This window comes from Eurosta solidaginis, chromosome 3, assembly GCF_040869045.1.
Source record: "Eurosta solidaginis isolate ZX-2024a chromosome 3, ASM4086904v1, whole genome shotgun sequence".
Classification (NCBI taxonomy): domain Eukaryota; kingdom Metazoa; phylum Arthropoda; class Insecta; order Diptera; family Tephritidae; genus Eurosta; species Eurosta solidaginis.
In genome coordinates, this window is record NC_090321.1 from 171,166,459 (window position 1) to 171,191,373 (window position 24,915).

Sequence of the window (24,915 nt, forward strand, 5' to 3'; positions counted from 1 at the left end):
GCACCAGCCTCCTTCTCAAACTGAAAAAATCTGCGGTGAGGGTACTTACGGGTGTTATCACAGGTCATTGTGCTATCGCACCAATGGTCCGGCGGTGGCGAATATCAACAAGCTCCCTATGCAGAGACTGTCAGGATGAGGACGTGGAGGAGTCGATCTATCACTTTCTCTACCGATGTCCGGCGCTTCAAAGAAAAAGGCTGAGATTTCTGGGCTCACGCTTCTTCGACAGCCTGGCAGAGGTTGGGAAGGTGGACGTCTCGCTTCTTCTTGGATTCATCAGGGAAAGCAAGTGGTTCGTTTAGGGCCACAAGGAGGTAATCGGGCAAAATGAATTTGCCGCCACCCTGTACTTACTGAGGGCACTCACAATGGACAAAAATGTCTCCGAGTGGAAATGTGGGTAACACCCACGTACGCACCTTAACCTAACCTACACTTGCCCACAATTTTTACTTCGGACTGAGTAGGCAATCGGTTTCACTTAACAAATAAATAAAAAAAAACTCGTAAAGTCGCTTACGCACTGCAGAAGATTTATGGAGAATTTAGTTATACTCACTGCAAGTGTCGAACCGAATGTATTTCGGCCTAGACAGCATACCCTTCTAATGTAGTCCATTAAGATAGCAATACACAGATGAACGGAACGTTAAATATTTATTTGAATAATATTTTAAAAACATAAAAATATATTTATAATGGCCACCACACAATGCACCTCCTTGTCGCTGTTATAGTAAACTTGTTAAATTATTTGTGGATCTTCCTGATCATCAGCCCATCCAGGAAAATGTTCCTTAACACGTTCGCTGGCATTTTGGAACTCGGGGCCCTGTTTGGATACACCATCGAAAGCATCTCTCCGTATACGTTTCACACGACTATGAGGAATAAGCGATTCCCGAGATATTGCCTTGAAATGATAAAAAGTGTTGGGAAACATAATTTACACTGAAACTGAACATAATAAATTTAGTTGGGTGTTTTAATCTTCTATGTATCTTCAAATTCTCTCCCAATTTCCTCTTACAATAAAACTTGGTAAGTGAAATATCATTGATACAAAACTATTTTTCGCTAAGATATGTATATCTTATTATTCTAGTCTACGATCCTTAAAATATCTTTTATATAAAAGTGGCCGTAGTCTTTAGCCGATCCCGTCCATTTTTACTAGAAATATTTCCTGCTATTTGGAAAATATGTGTACCCAATCTTATTACGATCCGGTAATTTTTCTTCGAGTAATGGCTCTCGAAACATAGAAAATTGCTTAGCCATAAAAAGGGCGATGCCACGCCCATTTCCAAAAAGTTTTTCATATTTGTATCAAGAGTCTTAATATGAGTTCCAAAATGTTATATATGTATATAAAAAATGGGCGATTTCACTCAATCAACATTTATCTTGGTACTGATGATTTTGATATATGGAAGTCTATATCGATTCCTTTGTACCTGTACAACCAACCATTAAAATGTGTCGTAAAATACGACATAAAGATGAATTTTAATTTTGAAGTTAAAACAATAGTCCTTCACGGTGCTCTTCGTTAAGGCTTAACCAAAAAGTTCGGCGCCATCCGGTTTCTAACTATAGTTAGTGTAAGTGCGGGTGACATGGTAATATACTCATCCATTTTCGTCTTTAAAATCAAAAATTTGCATGCATTCTTAATCAAAATACCTTGATCAGTTTGTACAAGGATTGCGAATAAAGGACGCAAGAAACCATAATCTTAAGGATTGGTTTCCTCGAAAGCGGTGCCGCTATATAGCGGCCGTTACATAGAGTTAGAGTACGTTGTCAAAAATGGTTCAATTTTAAAGTAATTATGTGGAAACTAGTAAGACGGTGAAGTTGATCGTAACGTAATAGCGCCTGGGCAAAAGTATTACGGCAATCATGACGGTACAAAATCACTCATCAACGTTTTTTCCTACAGCTGTACTCAAAGCGGTGAATATTTTGTCAAATATTAAAAAAAAATTCAGACTTCAAACTTGTCATGGCGGAACTATACAAGGTGGCAGCACGGGACAGCTGATTTGCACTTTGATACATCAACTCTTGGCGCAGTACGATTTTGACATTAGTCCATCGCATTTACAAAAACACAGTATGTACATGGTATTTTTATTTATGTTTGTAGGTATGTCACCATGCTGCCACCTTGTATGGTTCCGCCATGAAACTTATTTTGAAATTTTTACCAGCTGGTGGAGAGGAACATTCACCACGAAATTGTTTACACTCGGCATGTCAACTATATCTCACTAACACTCTAGGGCCACATGGCTGGTCATTGTGAGAGGATTGTGATGCACGATTGATCCTCATTTTGTAGTCTTCTAAATCCAGCATCCACGAGGAACCATTTGGAGACTCCGCCAACAGCACCACACTATATTGGAAGCCCAGTTGCCATACCAACTAAAGCAACAGCCATCGTCCACTGAACAAAACGGTACATGCCATGGTACATGCATAAGCGCATATCGACAAAAATAAATAAAATAAAAATCAATTTCTATTTTGTTGTTCAAGTTTGACATTTCAATTTAGGTTGAAACATTATACAAAAATTGGAGGTAGTTCCATTTAGTGTGACGTTAGCTACTTGACTTTTGCGGGGACAATGACAATTTCATCAAAAACAAGCTACCAGATTGAAAAATGTTACGAATTTTTCTAATTTTCATGGATTTTATATTAACGAATACGACTAAATTAATTTCATAGTTATTTTAAATAAAAAAGAAAAAATGACGAGCACCATGCCTTGGACATATTTATACACAGTTGAGCGGAGCTCACAGAGTATATTAACTTTGATTGGATAACGGTTGGTTGTACAGGTATAAAGGAATCGAGATAGATATAGACTTCCATATATCAAAATCACCAGTATCGAAAAAAAAATTCGATTGAGCCATGTGCGTCCGTCCGTCTGTCCTTTAACACGAAAACTTGAGTAAATTTTGAGGTATCTTGATGAAAATTGGTATGTAGGTTCCCGGGCACTCATCTCAGATCGCTATTTAAAATGAACTTTATCGGACAATAACCACGCTCACTTTTTCGATATCGAAAATTTCGAAAAATCGAAAAAGTGCGATAATTCATTACCAAATACGGATTAAGCGATGAAACTTGGTAGGTAAGTTGTACTTAAGACGCAGAATAGAAAACTAGTAAAATTTTGGACAATGGGCGTGGCACCGCCCACTTTTAAAACAAGGTAATTTAGAAGTTTTGCAAGCTATAATTTGGCAGTCGTTGAAGATATCATGATGAAGTTTGGCAGGAACGTTACTCTTATTACTATATGTCTGCTTAATAAAAATTAGCAAAATCGGAGAACGACCACGCCCACTTTTAAAAAAATTCTTTTTTTAAATTCAAATTTTAAAAGAGAAGTTAATATCTTTACAATATATAAGTAAACTATGTCAACATTCAACTCCAGTAATGATATGGTGCAACAAAATACAAAAATAAAAGAAAATTTAAAAATGGGCGTCGCTCCGCCCTTTTTCATTTAATTTGTCTAGGATGCTTTTAATGCCATAAGTCGAACAAAAATTTACCAATCCTTGTGAAATTTGGTAGGGGCTTAGATTCTAGGACGGTAACTGTTTTCTGTGAAAAAAGGAGAAATCGGTTGAAGCCACGCCCAGTTTTTATACACAGTCGACCGTCTGTCCTTCCGCTCGGCCGTTAACACGATAACTTGAGCAAAAATCGATATATCTTTACTAAACTCAGTTCACGTACTTATCTGAACCCACTTTGTATTGGTGTAAAGAATGGCCGAAATCCGTCTATGACCACGCCCACTTTTGCGATATCGAATATTACGAAACATGAAAAAAAATGCCATAATTATATACCAAATACGAAAAAAGGGATGAAACATGGTAATTGTATTGGTCTATTGACGCAAAATATAAATTTAGAAAAAAACTTGGTAAAATGGGTGTGACACCTACCATATTAAGTAGAAGAAAATGAAAAAGTTTTGCAGGGCGAAATCAAAAGCCCTTGGAATCTTGGAAGGAATACTGTTCGTGGTATTACATATACAAATAAATTAGCGGTCCCCAACAGATGATGTTCTGGATCATCCTGGTCCCCATTTTGGTCGATATCTCGAAAACGCCTTCACATATACAACTAAGGGACACTCCCTTTTAAAACCCTCATTAATACCTTTAATTTGATACCCATATCGTACAAACACATTCTAGGGTCACCCCTGGTCCACGTTTATGGCGATATCTCGAAAAGGGGTTCACATATGGAACTAAGGCCCACTCCTTTTTAAAATACTCATTAATACCTTTCATTTGATACACATCAACACCTTTCATTTGATACCCATATCGTACAAACAAATTCTAGAGTCACCCCTGGTCCACCTTCACGGCGATATCTCGAAAAGGCGTCCACCTATAGAACTAAGGCCCACGCCCTTTTAAAATACTCATCAACACCTTTCATTTGATACCCATATCGTACAAACAAATTCTAGAGTCACCCCTGGTCCATCTTTATGGCGATATCTCGAAAAGGCGTCCACCTATAGAACTAAGGCCCACGCCCTTTTAAAATACTCATTAACACCTTTCATTTGATACCCATATCGTACAAAAAAATTCTAGAGTCACCCCTGGCCAACCTTTATGGCGATATCTCGAAAAAGCGTTCACCTAAACTAAGGCCCACTCCCTTTTAAAATACTCATTAACACCTTTCATTTGATACCCATATCGTACAAACAAATTCTGGAGTCACCCTGGTCCACCTTTATGGCGATATCTCGAAAAGGCGTCCACCTATAGAACTAAGGCCCACGCCCTTTTAAAATACTAATTAACACCTTTCATTTGATACCCATATCGTACATACAAATTCTAGAGTCACCCTTGGTCCACCTTTATGGCGATATCTCGAAAAGGCGTCCACCTATAGAACTAAGGCCCACGCCCTTTTAAAATACTCATTAACACCTTTCATTTGATACCCATATAGTACAAACAAATTCTAGAGTCACCCCTGGTCCACCTTTATGGCGATATCTCGAAAAGGCCACCATCTATAGAACTTAGGCTCACGCCCTTTTAAAATACTCATTAATACCTTTCATTTGATACCCATATCGTACAAAATAAATTCTAGAGTCACCCCTGGTCCACCTTTATGGCGATATCTCGAAAAAGCGTCCACCTATAGAACTTAGGCCCACTCCCTTTTAAAACACTTATTAACACCTTTCGTTTGATACCCATATTGTACAAATGCATTCTAGAGTCAACCCTGGTCCACTTTTATAACGATATTCCGAAAAGGCGTCCACCTATAGAACTAAGGCCCACTCCCTTTTAAAATACTCACTAACACCTTTCATTTGATACCCATATAGTACAAACAAATTCTAGAGTGGCCCCTGGTCCACCTTTATGGCGATATCTCGAAAAGGCCTCCATCTATAGAACTTAGGCTCACGCCCTTTTAAAATACTTATTAATACCTTTCATTTGATACCCATATCGTACAAAATAAATTCTAGAGTCACCCCTGGTCCACCTTTATGGCGATATCTCGAAAAAGCGTCCACCTATAGAACTTAGGCCCACTCCCTTTTAAAATTGTCATTAATACATTTCATTTGATACCCATATCGTACAAACAAATTCTAGAGTTAAGCCTGGTCCACCTTTATGGCGATAACCGTAAATGGCGTCCATCTATAGAACTATGGCCCACTTTCTCTTAAAATACTCTTTAATACTTTCCATTTGATACACATGTCATACAAACACATTCCAGGGTTACCCTAGGTTCTTTTTACAACATGGTGATTTTCCCTTACTTTGTCTCCACAGCTCTCAACTGAGTATGTAATATTCGGTTACACCCGAACTTAGCCTTCCTTACTTGTTTAATATGAAACTAGCTTTACCAGGCGTACGTTGTAACGCCCGAGATAGAATGAATGTTGCGTTATTTTTTCTGTTTTGTCATACTGAGTTGAGCAGAGCTCACAGAGTATATTAACTTTGATTGGATAACGGTTGGTTGTACAGGTATAAAGGAATCGAGATAGGTATAGACTTCCATATATCAAAATCATCAGGATCGAAAAAAAATTTGATTGAGCCATGTCCGTATGTCCGTTAACACGATAACTTGAGTAAATTTCGAGGTATCTTGATGAAATTTGGTACGTAGGTTCCTGAGCACCCATATCAGATCGCTATTTAAAATGAACAATATCGGATTATAACCACGCCCACTTTTTTGATATCGAAAATTTCGAAAAACCGAAAAAGTGCGATAATTAACTACCAAAGACGAATAAAGCGATGAAACTTGGTAGGTGAGTTGAACTTATGACGCAGAATAGAAAATTAGTAAAATTTTGGACAATGGGCGTGGCACCGCCAACTTTTAAAAGAAGGTAATCTAAAATTTTTGCAAGCTGTAATTTGGCAGTCGTTGAAGATATCATGATGAAATTTGGCAGGAACGTTTCTCCTATTACTATATGTACGCTTAATAAAAATTAGCAAAACCGGAGAACGACCACGCCCACTTTTAAAAAAAATTTTTTAAAGTGAAATTTTAACAAAAAATTTAATATCTTTACAGTATATAAGTAAATTATGTCAACATTCAACTCCAGTAATGATATGGTGCAACAAAATGGAAAAATAAAAGAAAATTTCAAAATGGGCGTGGCTCCGCCCTTTTTCATTTAATTTGTCTAGGATGCTTTTAATGCCATAAGTCGAACAAAAAATTACCTATCCTTGTGAAATTTGGTAGAGGCTTAGATTCTAGGACGATAAATGTTTTCTGTGAAAAAAGGCGAAATCGGTTGAAGCCACGCCCAGTTTTTATACACAGTCGACCGTCTGTCCTTCCGCTCGGCCGTTAACACGATAACTTGAGCAAAAATCGATATATCTTTACTAAACTCAGTTCACGTACTTATCTAAACTCACTTTGTATTGGCGTAAAAAATGGCCGAAATCCGACTATGACCACACCCACTTTTTCGATATCGAAAATTTCGAAAAACGAAAAAAATGCCATTATTCTATACCAAATACGAAAAAAGGGATGAAACATGGTATTTGGATTAGTTTATTGACGCAAAATATAACTAATTGTATTAATTGTATATTCCGATCAGTTCTCTTTTTAAAATAAAATTTATCAATCCTAAGAAAAACCAATTACCCGATAAATTTAATACGCGAACTTATAGACCAGGAGACCATGAAAAACAACAACCAACCCGATAAAAGAACAAGTACTGAAGTACAAACACAAAAGAAATTCTACAGCGTTACATACATTCCAAAGTTGACAGAAAATATTCATCACAATATAGCAACAACACAACACACAACCCTTGCTTACAAATCAAACCACACCGTCTCTACAATATATACAAAAACAAAACATCCTATACAGCCTCAACAACAAAACAACGTTATATACGAGATAAAATGCAAAGGAAGAGGACATGAAAAATGCGATAAAATATATATTGGCACAACAAAGCGAGCCTTAGCTGTTAGACTGGGAGAACATGAAGCTGACATAAAAAAAAAAAGACCAGCACAGCGTTATCACAGCAAATGTTGACAAGTGGTCATACAGCTGATTTTAAAAACGCGAAAATTATAGACAAAGAAAAGAGAATAACAACAAGATACACATTGGAAAGCCTGAGAATAATGGAAAGACGAGAAAAGACAATGAAAAAACGCGAGGATACAGAAAACATTGCTGCCGCCTACATAGCATGTTTACAAATATAAAAATAAGAATATTTAGTATTGACAAGACTACCATGATGGTTAGATGGTACTGATTATAGTTTATTCATGTATATGTTTAAGTGACTAATGTTTTTGTTGTTTTATGTTCATGTTTTCGATACGAAATCCAATAGTGTAAGTGTTTCTTGTTAAAAAAATTTTTACTCATTTAACTATCTTGCAATTTTAACCTTTGTTTGTGGCAGGGATTTTTAAAATAAATACCCCCCTGAAGATGCTAACAAAGATTAGCGAAACGTTGGGATAATAGTGGAATAATCTAGTTTTATTTGCACGCTTTTAAAATGCTCATTAACCCCTCTCATTTGATACCCATATCATACAAACAAATTCTAGGGTCACCCCTGGTCCACCTTTATGGCGATATCTCGAAACGGCGTCCACCTATGGAACTAAGGATCACTCCCTTCTAAAATACTCATTAGCACCTTTCTTTTGATACTCATATCGTACAAACAAATTCTAGAGTCACCCCTGGTCCACCTTTATACCGATATTTCGAAAAGCGACCACCTATACAACTACCACCACTCCTTTTTAAAACCCTCATTAATACCTTTAATTTGATATCCATATCGTACAAACACATTCTAGAGTCACCCCTGGTCCACCTTTATGGCGATATCTCGAAAAGGCGTCCAACTATAGAACTAAGGCCCACTCCCTTTTAAAATACGCATTAACACCTTTCTTTTGATACCCATATCGTACAAACGCATTCTAGAGTCACTCCTGGTCCACCTTTATACCAATATCTCGAAAAGGCGACCACCTATACAACTACCACCACTCCCTTTTAAAACCCTCATTAATACCTTTAATTTGATACCCATATCGTACAAACACATTCTATAGTCAACCCTGGTCCACCTTTATGGCGATATCTCGAAAAGGCGTCCACCTATAGAACTAAGCCCCACGCCCTTTTAAAATACTCACTAACACCTTTGTTTTGATAGACATATTGTACAAACACATTCTAGAGTCACCCCTGGTCCACCTTTATGGCGATATCTCGAAAAGGCGACCATCTATAGAACTAAGGCCCACGCCCTTTTGAAATACTCATTAACATTTTTCGTTTGATACCCATATTGTACAAACGCATTCTAGAGTCACCCCTGGTCCACCTTTATGGCGATATCTCGAAAAGGCGTCCACCTATAGAACTAAGGAGTCACCCCTGGTCAACTTTTATACCAATATCTCGAAAAGGCGACCACCTATATAACTACCACCACTCCCTTTTAAAACCCTCATTAATACCTTTAATTTGATACCCATATCGTACAAACAAATTCTAGAGTCAACCCTGATCCACCTTTATGGCGATATCCCTAAATGGCGTCCACCTATAGAACTATGGCCCACTCCCTCATAAAATACTCTTTAATGCCTTTCATTTGATACAAATGTCATACAAACACATTCCAGGGTTACCCTCGGTTCTTTTTCCTACATGGTTATTTTCCCTTATGTTGCCACCATAGCTCTCAACTGAGTATGTAATGTTCGGTTACACCCGAACTTAACCTTCCTTACTTGTTTTCTGATAATTTAATTTATTGTTCTGTAAATTGAATTGAATTTTGTACGCATATTTGGTAAAATTTTCGTTTAAAACATTTTATTATTGTATCTTATTGTAATGCAAGTGGGTACATAATATTTTTGGTTTTTTCGTTCGGTGCAAAGATAAGCAAATTTTTTGGTTTTCCAACTCTAGAGGAAGCAACATATAGCTGGTCATGGGAAAAGCACGGACTCTAAATTTAAGCATGCAATAGTAAGCGATTGTCCTTGTGCTTGTAATAGCAAGGCGTACAGGAAACTGTAAGCGGTTAAAATTGAATGGCAAATCTGTAGGAATGATTGGGATCCGTGGTATGATCACATCTTCACCTTTGCTTTTACCGCTGATGATTTTTGCTTCAATTAAATTCGGTATTAATTTCTAAACGCAAAGTCCATTTGTACAATTTTGGTGGGTTTAAATTCCGAAGAAGCATGATTGGTGAGCCAATTTTCAAAGTTGATATATGCGCAGGTATTCCAGGTGGCTCTAAAGAGTTTAGAAATTCAATTGGATAATTCACAATTTTATCTTCATCGCCCCGTTTTCCCAATCCCACATTTTCTTGGTGGTGTTAGGAATTGACCTCATATAACTCCTTACTGAATTTCAATGTTCTGGCATGTATACCTTCAGAGTTATGCAGTACCAAAGATACCATTTGTATAGGAGGTGCCACGCCCCTTTTATATATCGAAATTATTTTTAGGCTAAAACCTTCCCGTTGGTCGAAAGAACCTATAACCAAAATTTGGTGATGATTGAAGTGTGGGAAATACGTTTTCATAGCGAACATATACACAGAATTTGATTTTTATATTCTTATGGCTAAACCGATTTGGGATTTCAAAATCAACTAACCATCATCTCTCCTTCCTGTATCTTAACTAAAATTATCATGGCAGTCTTTCTATCCGTTCTCGAGTTATGGAGTGACAATCAAAATGTACACTTCTTTTTATATGTATATATAGATATCTGCCTAGAAAAGAATGTTTTTAATAAGTTTTTCGAGCTCCCGAAAATTGTTTTGGTGGAAGAAACATGGAATGAAGTATGCAAAGCAAGTGAATATAGTCTTCTCTTTTTATTTTGCACTGCCTTGCCGACATTTTCCAGTGATTTAGGTTTTTTGTGTATTTAGGTGCAACTTAGGCAACCCGCCTTAAAAACTGAAAAATTAAAAACGAAATGTATTTAAACTTTAAAAAAATCATATGAGACTGAAGTAAACTGCAGGTTTTACCTGTCCGATAAATAATTTTTGGTGAACAAAATTTGTGTTTATATTGCAGATAAAATTTAAAGTTCAGATGAGGAAAAGACTCTGAGATAGTTCCTGACAAGGAACGCAAAGCCAAATTTCATTTCGTTTCCAAAAAATTGCAAATAAATTGGTTTGATATTTTAAAAAAGGATCTTAGACTCACTTACACTAAACGCTAAGAAAAGTAGCACTACGGTTGAGAGTACCTCGTTGATGCGCCCAAATTTCCTCGCATTGTAAACAGGACACCTATGGCTTTATAATACCCTCATCCCGAAACAGTTTTTCGCAACAGTTATATGAGGTTTTTTTTTGTTGGTGGAATGTCGGAAGGAGTTTCTACACTACCACCTGAACTTCAATTAGCAAATGACTTAATAGGAATGATTATTTAATTCGATTTCTTAGCAGGTGGATAATCTGAGGCATTCCACTTTTTGCTAATGGCCTTTGTTGCATATTTTTTGCATAAGAAAAGATCGGTCGAACTGAGAGGGCAATGTAACGATGGTGACCTTGTGTTCGCATGCAAGATCAGTAACTTCACTGCGAGTGTGACAATAATGACCCGATATAAGGCACAGGTTCAGATGCAGCTGGTTTTTTAAAACTTAAAAAAAGTCTGAACGACTGTGAAGTTAGAAATGTGAACTGACCCTGACAAATGACAAACAGACGCTGTGCAGGCGGTGCGTTCTTTGGAGAAGAATATTTTGGTTTTTATATTCCGGAAATATAAAAACAGCACTAACGCGAGTTATGATGTCAGAATTTATTGTTCTTTTTCGCACTTTGATCGGACATTTACATATTGTAACGAATTTAGTGCAATTCCGCTTATTTGCAACCTTATACTATCGTTTGTATCGCTAAGCTGTTGAATAAATAATTCTAATATTCAGTAAAGCAAAATGGCCTTTATTAAAGCACTTCATAATAAGACTTATACTTCGCAACCAATAGCGTGCTCAAATCAAACTGAATCCATGAATGCTCAGCTTGCGCTCTTTCATACTCTTCGATTTCCTCGTTCGCATACTTCTAGGTGTTTCTAGAACTTACTACTTAGTTACCATCTTTAAAATTACCAGCTATAAACTATAGATGCACGTTATAGCTTCTCGCATAGCAATATGATCGTGTTTATGTGATTGATGATTGCATACTTTTGTGAGTTATCTCAGATATATGCATGTGTTTGTGCATATCTCTCCGCTTCTTGTATGTACACACATATGTGTAGACATAATGATTGATTTGTTTATGTAGATACAAGTGACTGCTTAGTATCGGCTTAGAGATGATAGTATGCCTTAGTGTTGCTATTATTCGTCACAATATTGTAACGAATTTAGTGCAAATCCTCTTATTCGCAACCTTCTACTTACGTTCGTATCGCTAAACTGTTGAATAAATAACTCCAATATTTAATAATGCAACATGGCCTTTATTAAAGTACTTCACAATAACACTGATAATTTACTACCAAATGCTTGCTTAAATGAAATTGATTGTCGCGCCTCCATTGCTGCTGCCTTTTTATTCTCTGTGATTTCTCGTTCGCATCTTCTAGGAATTTCCATTTCCAGAATCTACTAGTTGGCCATCAGCTATAAAATTACTACGTTTTTAGCTTCTCATATCCGCGTGCATGTGTGAACACAATTATAATTGCATACTTTTGGGAGCGTCTCAGATAAGATATCTGCATGTGTTTGTATGTGTGAGCGACACTTGCACAACCATTGCATACTTTCGGGAGTATCTCAGATTTATGCATGTGGTTGTGCGTTGCTTCTTCGCTGCGTATATGTACATATGTGTAGACATAATTATTAAATTATTGATGTGCATGCAAGTCACTGCTTAGCATCGGCTTAGAGATGATAGTATCCCGCTGCTAATATTTTTTACACTGCTCTCCACCTAAGCCTGATCGTCCCGCTGCCAGCCTTTCCAAATGAACCACTTTCATTTTGGTTCGTGGTTTGTATGCTGTAAACTACATCGTTGATCCATTTTATAACTTTGTATGGGCCTTCCCAATTACACTGCAATTTCGGGGACAAACCTTTTTTTCGTTGTGGGTTGCATAACAGCACCAAATCTCCTTCCTGAAAACCTTCCGAATTAAGCGCTTTATCGTATCTGGCTTTCATCTTGTCACTAATAATCTTTGCTCGTTGATTTAAAAGATAGAGGTACATGATCAGCTCTTCTTCCAAGACACCGGTGGATTTCTTGACATTTCTCTCCGCATCGGCATCTATCTCAAACTTCAAATCAGCTGACAGTCGAAGGTCATTGCCAAAAATTACTTTTGCAGGGGTTTGGCCCGTTATCTGATGCACTGCTGATCGGTAAGCCATCAAGAATAATGGTATGCGGGTATCCCACTCCTTATGGTACTTGTCTACTACTTTCCTTAAATGCTCCTCCAAGGTTCTGTTGAAACGTTCCACCATACCATGGGACTGAGGATGGAATGCAGTTGTCCGTGTTTTTCGAATGCCCAATGATTTACACATTTCCTGGAACACAGCTGATTCGAAATTCCTGCCTTGGTCAGAATGTAACTCCATTGGTACCCCATAATTTGCAACCCAATTGTTTATAAACACTTCTGCTAATGTTTCCGCTTCTTGATTTGGGATTGGGTATACCTCTGGCTGAAATAATCCATAACCACCAGTATATATTTGTTTCCGCAGTTGCTAGTAGGAAATGGACCTGCGACATCCATAGCGATCCTTTCAAATGGCGCACCTCAGTTATATTTCTTCATCTGGCCATGACTTCGGGTTTTGGGCCCTTTCGCTCTGCTGCAAACCTCACAGTTCACAATCCAATCAGTGACCGACTGACGGCAACCAACCCAAGAGAATCTCTGTTTAATCTTCTCGAGCGTCTTTTTGATTCCAAAATGACCTCCGCTTGGACCATTATGCAGTTCGCTGAGCACGTCACGAATCCTCTTTCTGGGAACAACTATCAGTTTCTTGTTGAATTGACCATTCTCATTCTCCCATACTCGATGCAAGCAACCGGATATCAATTCTAAACTGTTCCACTGTGCCCAATATGACTTCGCAATGGGTCTCTCTGCTGACATCTCTTCTCTGTTTGGTCTTTCGTTTCGTTCGAGCCCTTGCATAACATGTGACAGATCTGTATCTTCTAGCTGACACTTTATTAGTTGTTCCTTGTCCCATTCATCCATACACGTTATAGCCATTAGCCGGATATCTATAATGTCTTCTTTAGCCTCGGCCTTTGAGCAGTGCTTGCATTCCAAACTACATGGTCTTCGTGACATTGCATCAGAATTTCCATGGGTACTACCTTTTCGATGCTCAATGGAAAAGTCATAGCTTTGTAGTAGCTCGATACACCGTGCCAATTGTCCTTCTGGATTACGGAACTGCAGAAGCCATTTCAACGCTGCGTGATCTGTCCTGACGCGGAATCGCTGGCCGTAGAGGTATTTGTGAAAATATTTAATGCACTCTACCAATGCCAACAGCTCTCTCCGTATAACGCAATGGTTCCTCTCTGGTTTTCCAATCGAACGGATGTGGTATGCAACTACCTTCTCCTGTTCATCGACTAGTTGTGATAAAATGCCTCCTATAGCATATCCACTCGCATCTGTATCTAGAATAAAGGTTGCTCCTGGAATCCGATATGCCAACATTGGGGCAGTGCACAAACGCTCTTTCAATGTTTGGAAAGCCACTTCTTGCTCCTTCTTCCATTCACAAGCTTTATTTTTTCTTGTAAGCTCATGGAGGCTATGGGCTACGCAGGAAAAGTTTGGTACAAATCGGCGGTAATATGTGCACAGCCTAAGGAATTTCTTAATTCATGCAAGTTCTGTGGTCTTGGCCAATCCTTTACTGCCTCTATCTTTTCGTTCGCAGTGCAGATACCCTCTGTCGTTACCTTGTGACCCAAATAATTTACTTCCTTTTTGAACAGCGCACACTTCTTGGGACTTAGTTTCAGACCAGCGCCAGCTATTCTCTGGAAAACTTCCTCCAAGTTTTTAAGATTATCATCGAAGTTCTTGCCCAATACGATGATGTCGTCCAGGTATACCAAGCATGGTTTCTAATTCAGTCCTTTCAATACCTGATCCATTAGTCTCTCAAAAGTAGTTGGTGTATTACAAAGTCCAAAAGGCATTACTGTAAATTTTAAAAGACCATCTCCGACGCTGAAGGCTGCTTTTTCTTTTTCTTCCTCCTTCACCTCCACTTGCCAGTAGCCACTTTTCAAGTTCAGTGTGGAAAACCATTTCGTACCAGAGAGCGAGTCCAGAGTGTCGTCAATTCTTGGCAATGGGTAGCTATCCTTTTTCGTGACGACGTTCATCTTCTTCTTCACAAGTACCACCGGTGAGCTCCATGGACTAGCTGATGGTTCGATGACGCCGCTGTAGCTCATTTCTTGTACGATTTGACTCACAACTTCCCGCTTGGCCAGTGGAACACGACGAGGAGCTTGACGTATCGGCCTCGCGTCTCTAGTGTCAATTTGATGTTTCAAAACATTGGTGCGGCCTGGTTTGGAACCATCCTGGTCAAATATGATTGCGTATAATGTGACCTGGGTTTCCGCACTTGAAACATTTCATAACTCCCGTATTTTTCTATTGTGATCCCTTCAGTGCTTCCAAAATTTTGTATACCCAATCTGGCCTTTTCACTTCCACACGATGGGCTGTGTACGCTGGCTTGCTTAAAAGTGAGGCTGTTTTCTGAGTCAGTGTTTGGGGTGTTGTTTCAACAAATGTCAGCTTTGGGTTTGCGTATGTAGCACGCTTCGTTTCCACGTCCCATATGCCATTTATAAAACTCTGGATTTTACCCTCTCGGTGTATTCCACGGGTGCGTCCGCATTTGCGAGATGCGCCAATCTTTCAATATCCGAGGCAAACTCCTACAAATTCTCATTCGCTCTTTGGAGACGGTTTTGCAACTCAATTTGGTATATCTGTTTTCTATGCTCGCTTCCGTATCGCCTCTCTAGAGCACTCATCAAAGTTTCGTAGTTGTTCCGCTCTCCCTCGGGAATCGTCTGTAGTATTTCAGCAGCATATTCTTTCAATGCCACGAATAGTGCAGCAACTTTGTCTTCAGCATTTCAGTTGTTCACTGTTGCGGTCTTATCAAACTGGAGCTTAAATACCTGGAAAAGAACAGAGCCGTCAAAAGATGGCGCTTTTACCTTCGTATTGCTTGCTGAAACAACTGGGCGATTTAGTTGCAGCTCCTGTATACGACCTTTTAAAGCATCTATCTCAACCTCGATTTTGTTCTTAAACTGCATTATTTTTTCGTCTAAACGGGCTTCTAGTTGTGCAGAGATCTGCGATGATACCTGTGCTGAAATTTGTCCCGACATTTGGGATATACGTGCCTCCTGTGCTTCAATCCTGAATGCTATTTCTGACGACATTTCGGATATACGTGTCTCCTGTGAGTCCATCTTGTATGTTAAACGTGTCTCTTGCGATTCCAGTTGAGATGACATTTGTCTTTCCTGGGCTTCAATCTTGGAGGTTATACGTGTCTCCTGTGGTTCCAATTGCGATGCCATATATGTCTTCTGTTCTGCCAGTTGAAATGAGACTGTCGATGTTTGAGCAGATATTGCAGCCAAAATAGTGTTCAAGTCTGTGCTCGTAAGTGTCTTCGATGTTTCGTTTTTCTCTTCAATTTTTGTTGTTGTCTCGTCGACATCGAGATGAAAGACATACTCTTCCACGTTAATTCCTTCTGCTTCCATTGCCTCTCGCAGTCGTGCCTGAAGTTCGAGTTTAATGCCGCTTGTGATCAATCCACGGCCCTCCAACTCCTTCTTCAGTTGCTGGATCTTCAATTCAATTAACTTTGCCATGTCCTTGTTGTCCTCTGGAATTTATTCAACAATTCCTCTTCTGACACCAATTGTAACGAATTTAGTGCAAATGCTCTTTATTCGCAACCTTCTACTGACGTTCGTATCGCCAAATTGTTGAACAAATAACTCCAATATTTAATAATGCAAAATGGCCTTTATTAAAGTACTTCACAATAACCCTTATACTTCACTACCAATAGCTTGCTTAAATGAAACTGATTGTCGCGCCTTCGCTGTTGCTGCCTTTTTATACGCTTTGATTTCTCCTTCGCATCTTCTAGGCGCTTCCATTTCCAGAATCTACTAGTTGGCCATCAGCTATAAAATTACTAAGTTTTTAGCTTCTCATATGCGCGTGTATGTATGTGTGAACACAATTATAACTGCATACTTTTGGGAACATCTCAGATAAGATATCTGCATGTGTTTGTATGTGTGAGCGAAACTTGCACAACCATTGCATACTTTCGGGAGTATCTCAGATTTATGCATGTGGTTGTGTAGACATAATGATTGAATTATTGATGTGCATGCAAGTCACTGCTTAGCATCGGCTTAGAGATGATAGTATCCCATAGTGCTGCTAATGTTCGTTACAGTATGTTAGCCACCGATATCTCGACTCATTTCTTACAAACTTTTCAATTTGCCTTCTATAATTGCTGCAGTTAAAATTGGAGGTTGCCGTAGTTAGGATTCCAATAGTTCATCGATGGGTTTCTCACTTCTTCACATGCCCTGCAGAGCAGTTTGGGAACATTGAATGTTTTGGAAGTCAACAGAATATCCATGTATGCTCAAAAAACACTTTTATAAAATCTGACTCACAACATCAAAGAACGCCCAGCTTTTTAGATAGATCCTGTGGGTCAATTCACGTTCTATGAAGTGGTGAAGTGAAAGCATTTTTCACCACTTAAGCTGATATGCGATTCAGTTAAAAAAAAATTATATTTATTGTCAAATTTTTTTCATTTAACGAATATATTTTCACCGTTGAATTAGCCCGTGAAAAATATATATTGTAACGAATTTGCTGCAAATCCTCTTATTTGCAATCCTCTGCTAAGTTCGAATCACTAAACTGTTGAATAAATAACTCCAATTTGTAATAATGCAAAATGGCCTTTATTAAAGTACTTCACAATAACAAACTGTGAAACGAATAGCTTGCTTAATAACCACACTGATTGATGCTCCGGCCAAGAAAGTGTTTCTATCGGAACCCGCCTATGGAAGCAGAGGTAGAGGGCGGCCCCCACTCCGTTGGAAGGACCAGGTGGAAAACGATTTAAACTCCCTTGGTGTGACCAATTGGCGCCGGTTGGCGGAGCGAAGGGGCGACTGGCGCGCCTTGTTGGACGGCCATAACCGTTTAGACGGTTAAGCGCCAATTAAGTAAGTAAGATTGATAGCTCAATGAAACTCTACTATTCAAAATAATACTGCTATTGCTCGCTAGATATCGTCTTAATCAAACTACTTGACAACTCGAATCAAACTGAATTACTTCTTACTCGCCTGCTCCGCTTTTATAGTTTACGCTGCATACTTCTAGGCTCTTCGATTTCCAGAAGTTACTAGTTAGTTCGGCTACAAAATTGCCAGCCACAACTACGTGCACAAATTATTGCTCTCTCTTGTGACAACTCAGATAAGATATATGCATGTGTTTGTGCATTGCCGCTCCGCTGCTCGTATACGTACATATGTGTAGACGCAATTATTTATTCGTTTATGTAGATACATAATGATTGAATTATTTATGTGAATGTTTGTAGTTTACAGTCTCTCGCGCATACATAGGCGTATAAGTAAATGCATCTGTGTGTGACATCTTTCGGCTGCCTTATATATGTGTATACATGATTTGATTATTGACGTAAATACTGCTTATCGTGGCCTTGGCATCGCCTTAGTGATGGTATAACTTAGTGCTGTTAATATCCGTGACAATATATATAAAAGAAAGTGGTGTTAGTTACATTGTTTATAACTCAAGAACGGAAGAGCCGATTTGGCTGAAAATTGGCGCGAGAGGTTGCTTAGAACATAGGATACTTTTTATCCCGTCTGGATGGTTTTCGGGATCCGTCCGGGATCCCGTCGGGGTCATTTCGGGATCAATTCTGTATAGTTTTAGGGATCCCTCCGTGGGGGTTATTTTGGGACTATGTTAGGGTCATTTGGGGATCCTTCCGGGATCATATCTGGATGGTTTTCGGAACCCATCTGTGACCTCATCGGGGTTATTTCGGGACATTCTCGGTATCCTTCCGAGATCATTTCTGGATCCGTCAGGGTAATTTCGAGACTATTTCGGGATCATTTGAGGCCCCTTCCGGCATCATTTCCCGTAAGGGTTGTTTTGGGAGTATTCCGGGATTATTTCAGGATCCGTCCGGGGTCCCGTCAGGGTCATTTCGGAACATTTTGGTGCTATTTCGGGATCATTTGGGGACCCTTCAGGGCCATTTCGGGACTACTTCGGGATGATTTTAGGACTATTCTGGCATCATTTCTTGATGATTTTCGGGATCCGTTCAGGATGATTTTCGGGATCTATCAGGGATCCGGTCAGGGTTATTTCGGGATCATTGTGACCCTTCCGGGATCCCGTCGGGGTCATATTGGGACCCTTCCAGGATCATTTCTGGATGGATTTCGGGATCCGGCCGGGATCACGTCGGGGTCATTTTGGGACTTTTCGGGATAATTTAGGGACGTTTCCCTGATGGTGCTAGGGATCCACCCGGGAGCCCGTCAGGGTTATTCCGGAACTTTTTCGAGACTATTTCGGGATCATTTGGGTACCCTTCAGGGATCATTTCTGTGTGGTTCTCTGGATCAGTCTAGAATCGCGTCGTTGTCATTTCGGGAGTTTTTTGAGACTATTCTGGGACCATTTGGAGACATTTCCGGGAGCATTTCTGGATGGTTTTCGGGATCCGTCCGTGATACCGTCTGGGTTATTTCGTGGCTTTTTCTTGACAATTTTATTCATTTGGGGATCCTATAAGGTTATCAGCTCATTTAGTTATTTTTTGTACTCTATTATATGAAAATTTTTTTTAAACAAATAACTTGATAAGCAGATTAGCTTGAATAGTCCATATATTTTATTTTCTCTTTGAAGACGAGGCCGCGGGCAAAGGCTAGTATAATATATAGTGATAAAGAGTGATGCATACCACTTGAGGTAAACACATTTCTTGGGAATGGTCCCTATCCTGCGAATAAGAATAGATACAAGAATACAGATAAGGTTAAAAAAGCATAGGAATAGGGAGAGGAAAAATGTATAGGAGATGGAAAAGGGAACGGAAACGAAAACTAAAAAGTATAGGGAAAAGAAATGGAGAAGAGTAAGAGATCCGGAGGGCGAACGAGAGAAAGGCTGAGAAGGAGAGGGATAAAAAGATGGAAGAGATGGAGAGGGGGATGGAGAGGTAAGGGAGAAGAAAAGGAGAAGGGGAAGAAAAAAGGGAAGGAAAGAAGAACGAAAAGGAAAAGAGGAAGGAAAAAGGAAACGTAAAGAGGGGAAGGAAAGGAGAAGGGGAAAGATAAGGAAAAGGAGAAGGGGGAGGAAAAGAGAATGAAAAGAAAAAGGTGAAGGAAAGAAAGAAGGTAAAGGGGAAGAAAAAAGGAAACGAAAAGAAGAGGGGAAAGAAAGGGAGAGGAGAGGAATGCGGAGGGAGAGGGGTGTTGGGAGGGGAAGTAGAATGAGTGGGAGGGAGATAAAAAGATGGAGAAGAGGAAGAGCCATAAGAATGAGGCTAAAGAGATGCTAAATGCCCAAAATTTCCAAAGTTTATTATTTACTAGGGGATCAACTGATATGGGCTATGGACTGTCTGATTTCGGACACTCTAGCCTTCGAATTTATCCCTGACAGGACGGACTATTGTATGCCGATAACTGTTCCCTGTGCATCATTCACCCCAGCATTCCCCGGGAGAGGAATTGGGAAGAGGACTCATCCGGGGAAGGGGACCGGTTTACTTGTTCAGGGATGGGCCGAATATGGACGAAAAGGTAGGTGGGGTTCTTTTGTCAAGATCTATATATAGGCAGCAAATTTAAGTTGGCTGGTCACTGCAGCATCTGACATCCTTTGCTCTGAAAGCAACGGAGAAGATTGGAGACCACTAGATTAGATCAAAGGCTCTAGATAGAATACCACTACATTGAGATCAGCATGCATATACGACAGGCTGGTCGACAGAAACTGCGTTGTATCAGCTGTCCACAAAATCAAAAGTGCGTACGAATGCGGGGACGTTCCGCTCTGCGCATTTTTGGACATAGAGGGGGCATTCGACAACACGGCCCACGAGAGTGTGAATGGGGCACTCGAGAGGAGAGAGATACAACGTCCGATCCGTATGTAGATAAACGCCCTACAGCGTACGAGGATTAACGAAATCTTGAGTGGGGACGCTACAGTAGAGATCAAGACAACGAAGGGATGTCCACAAGGGGGCGTCCTGTCACCCCTGCTGTGGAGCCTGTAAGTAGATGATCTTCTACAGAGGCTCTCAGAAAACGGAATCCGATGTCAGGGGTACGCGAATGATATTTTTATAATTGTAAGAGGCAGATTTGAGAGCACCCCTTGCGACACAATGCAAAGAACATTTAGTTTAACGAAAGAATGGGGTACTGAAGTAGGGCTAAGTATCAACCCTAACAAGACAGCCATTGTGCTCTTCGCCAGGAGAAGAAAACTGGAACGGATGAGGCACATCGCAATGGATGGAGTACAGTTGGAGCACACGACCGAGGTGAAATAATTGGGAGTCACGTTCGACTCTAAGCTCTTATGGAGAAAGCACGTGGACAACACCATATCAAAGGCCACAAGACCAATAATGGTGTGTAGACGTGTTGCAGGAAGATCCTGGGGATGCAGCACAAAGATCCTAAGATGGATGTACACTACTATACTTAGACCTATCATAGTGTATGGAGCAGTTGCGTGGGCATCAAGGATAACCATGGGGACCGTACAGAAGTCACCTACGAAGCTTTAACGCTTGGATGAGGCACATCGCAATGGATGGAGTACAGTTGGAGCACACGACCGAGGTGAAATAATTGGGAGTCACGTTCGACTCTAAGCTCTTATGGAGAAAGCACGTGGACAACACCATATCAAAGGCCACAAGACCAATAATGATGTGTAGACGTGTTGCAGGAAGATCCTGGGGATGCAGCACATAGATCCTAAGATGGATGTATACTACTATACTTAGACCTATCATAGTGTATGGAGCAGTTGCGTGGGCATCAAGGATAACCATGGTGACCGTACAGAAGTCACTTACTAAGCTTTAACGCTTGGCATGTGTCTGCATTATGGAAGCCATGCGAACATGCCCGACGGCGGCAATAGAGGTGCTGCTCAAGTTAACGCCTCTATATATAATAATGGAGTGGGCAGCCAGGAGTACTGTAGTAAACATAGCTAAAGAAGGACGTGGAAGAGGCAAAGTGATACAGAAACGGAACATGGAGAAGCTGAACGAGCAGGTTCCACTCATCCAACTTCCCAGTGATGACACGAGGAAGCTAATTAAGTTTGAGAAGCGCTTCAAAATAGAGCTGGGGAACAAGTGTATGTGGGACATCTCCAGAATTGAAGTGCTTCACGAGGAACACACTCTAATATGGTACACCAATGGCGCGAAGACACCGAAGGCCACAGGAGCGGGGATCTTCGGCCCTCGAACCAAAATGTTCCTATCACTCGGATAATATCCGAGCATCTTCCAAGCCGAAGTTTTCGTCATAAGCCGACGTGCAGAGATAAATTTATAGCGGGGATATACAAACGAGGGAATCACTATACTCAGCGACAGTCAGGCTGCGCTCAAGGCACTATCTTCAGTTGAGATTAAATCATCAACAGTCCTTGAGTGCGTAGAGAGGTTAAACAGTCTAGGGGCCAATATCCATCCGTTTAGCCTGGGTACCTGGGCACAGAGGAGTGGATGGCAACGAGATTGCCAGGTTGGCGGCGGCTGAAAAGCCAATAGGTCCCGAGTCCATCGTGCCGATAGGGTCAAATACAACAAGGGAAGAGTTCAGGCAAAAATAAGCGTTCCTCAGAGAACAACACTGGCGCGAAAGTCCAGGATAGGAGGGTACAACTCAAAGCGATATAAAGCGAGATAAAAGGCAGCCTTAGAATTTTAACAGGCATACTCACAGGTCACTGCATTGCGAAAATGAGACTGCAGAACACATCCTGATGGAATGCGATGCAGTCGCGAGAGGAAGTCTTAGGATCCTAAGATCACCAAAATTAGAAAATAGTCACATACACTCTTTGAAGCCGAGAACCATTCTGGATTTTCTCAGAGAACACGGTTTGGACGAGGTGTTGTGAAGAGAATGAGGGTACAATAAACCAATAGGTCGCAGTACTTAACCTCACAACATATGTATCTATCTAGTGCAGTGTCTTCCCCCTCTCCTCTCGTCTCTCCTTTTCTTTCCTTGTTCATTTTCTTATCCTTTTCCAGTCCTCTCCCACACGCCGTCTGTCCCTACTTTCCCTCTACTTCTCATTCTCCCTCTCCCTATTTACAACCATCTCTCTATCCTCTTTCCTCCCTCCATTGTACATTTATGATAACTAAATATAATAAGTGGCAATAAATGCACTTACCTTTAATATTTTAGATGAGAATTCAAAGAATTAAAAAGGCGAATATTGGGCATTTTCTTCTTTTCTTATTGAAAAGTTGAAAATATTTACTACATTTATTAATAACATTTTTTTTTTGACCGAAAATATAATTTTTTTTACTCACCACAGTGCTTGTTATTAGATTTTCACAACGAGTATTGCAAAGAACACAAATCGCCTAACATGAAAAAGTGATGTGATAAAGTGAAAAAATAAATTTCACAGGCGAGCATGATTTTTTTTTTCACTTCATCGAACGTGAATTGACCCCCAGGTTCTTTAACATTTGTAGTTTTCGATTAAAGCTTGTGAACTACATTACCAGTGTCAACCACTATACCCGCAAATACTCTATGAAGACAGGTCAGTTAATATATGTAATTGCGAAGTTTCCAATCTACATGAGCTTGAAAATAAGTTCGGCGTTTGGGCTCCACCTTTACTGTTTTGTTTTTGATAACCTGTTTACAACGGATGTTGTTTAAATTTCAAAATCAAAGGAAGTGCTTAAATTTTGTAATCTAATTTTTATCTCCAATTTTAAATAATTAAAATACGTTATAATATTAAGGGACTCAATTAACCTCATAAATGCCTTATAAACTGTGTAAACTGGATAAATTTATAATCTAGTGTGTAAACAAACAGTAAAATTTTGTATGAAAAATCATTTACACAATTTGTATAAATTTACGATCATATTTCATGTTAATTTTCATCAGAAATCTCCAACATCAGCAAGTCATTTACAAGAATATCTTAGTAGAGACGTTTTAGTTTTGATTTTTTCAATTAATCTTGGCATTTTTTAATTGGTATAACAATAAAAAATTTTTTTTTGGCAATAATACAGCTGATTGACAATTAAGTTCAAAAAAGAATATTACTAGGTGAATATAATTTTACACCTTATAAATTTATATGTTCCTATGAGTCCCCCTATTATATTAAAAACACACACCGCAGCATTGCGAAGCACCCAAGAGAGAGCATTACTCGGCTTTGCTTCAATTTGACGTTTGGCGCTGAAAAATAGAACGCACAGACAAAACAAAACTAGAACGCACTTTCTTGTCGAATTCATTTCACTTCACTTTTGAAATATTTATTTTTTGTTCATGAAAGTAATGATTTTTAATGATATATTTCAATATTTCGAGCTCGATTCCATTGACTTTCGCCTCTTTACTATTTCATTAACACTTTAACACTGAAACTTCATATGAATCAACATTTTTTTATTTGTAAAAATAAATTTAAAAATAATAGATAAGGGTGCTTAAGTTCGAGTGTAACCGAACATTATATACTCAGCGTGAGCTTCAATTGTACAGTTCATTTCAAATAAATTACTTTTCTACATAACACGTGGCATCGCACATTTAAAGTGTTCAAAGGTACATCGTCGTTATCTGAATGATTGGTTCATCTGATGGATTATATTCATCTTCTTCTAATAGCTCATCATCTGATACATTGCTATCTTCAAAATTTTGATCTTGATCATCGTCCAATTCGATTTCCTCATCGCAAATTGCAAGAAATTGTTCAATTTCTTTATCAGTTAATCGTGTACTAGTTGCAATTTTAATCATTAAAGTAAACACTAAAAAACTAC

The 24,915-nt window shown here is 39.3% G+C and overlaps 1 long non-coding RNA gene across 1 annotated transcript; it reads right to left on the reverse strand.

Moving 5' to 3' along the window:
• Positions 1-643: 643 nt before the first annotated feature.
• On the reverse strand, positions 644-24,601 carry LOC137246785 (uncharacterized). Its single transcript, XR_010951695.1, has 2 exons — positions 24,259-24,601; positions 644-916 (listed from the first exon to the last, which is right to left on the reverse strand). It is a non-coding gene; the product is annotated as an uncharacterized lncRNA (long non-coding RNA).
• Between the last annotated feature and the right edge of the window lie 314 nt (positions 24,602-24,915).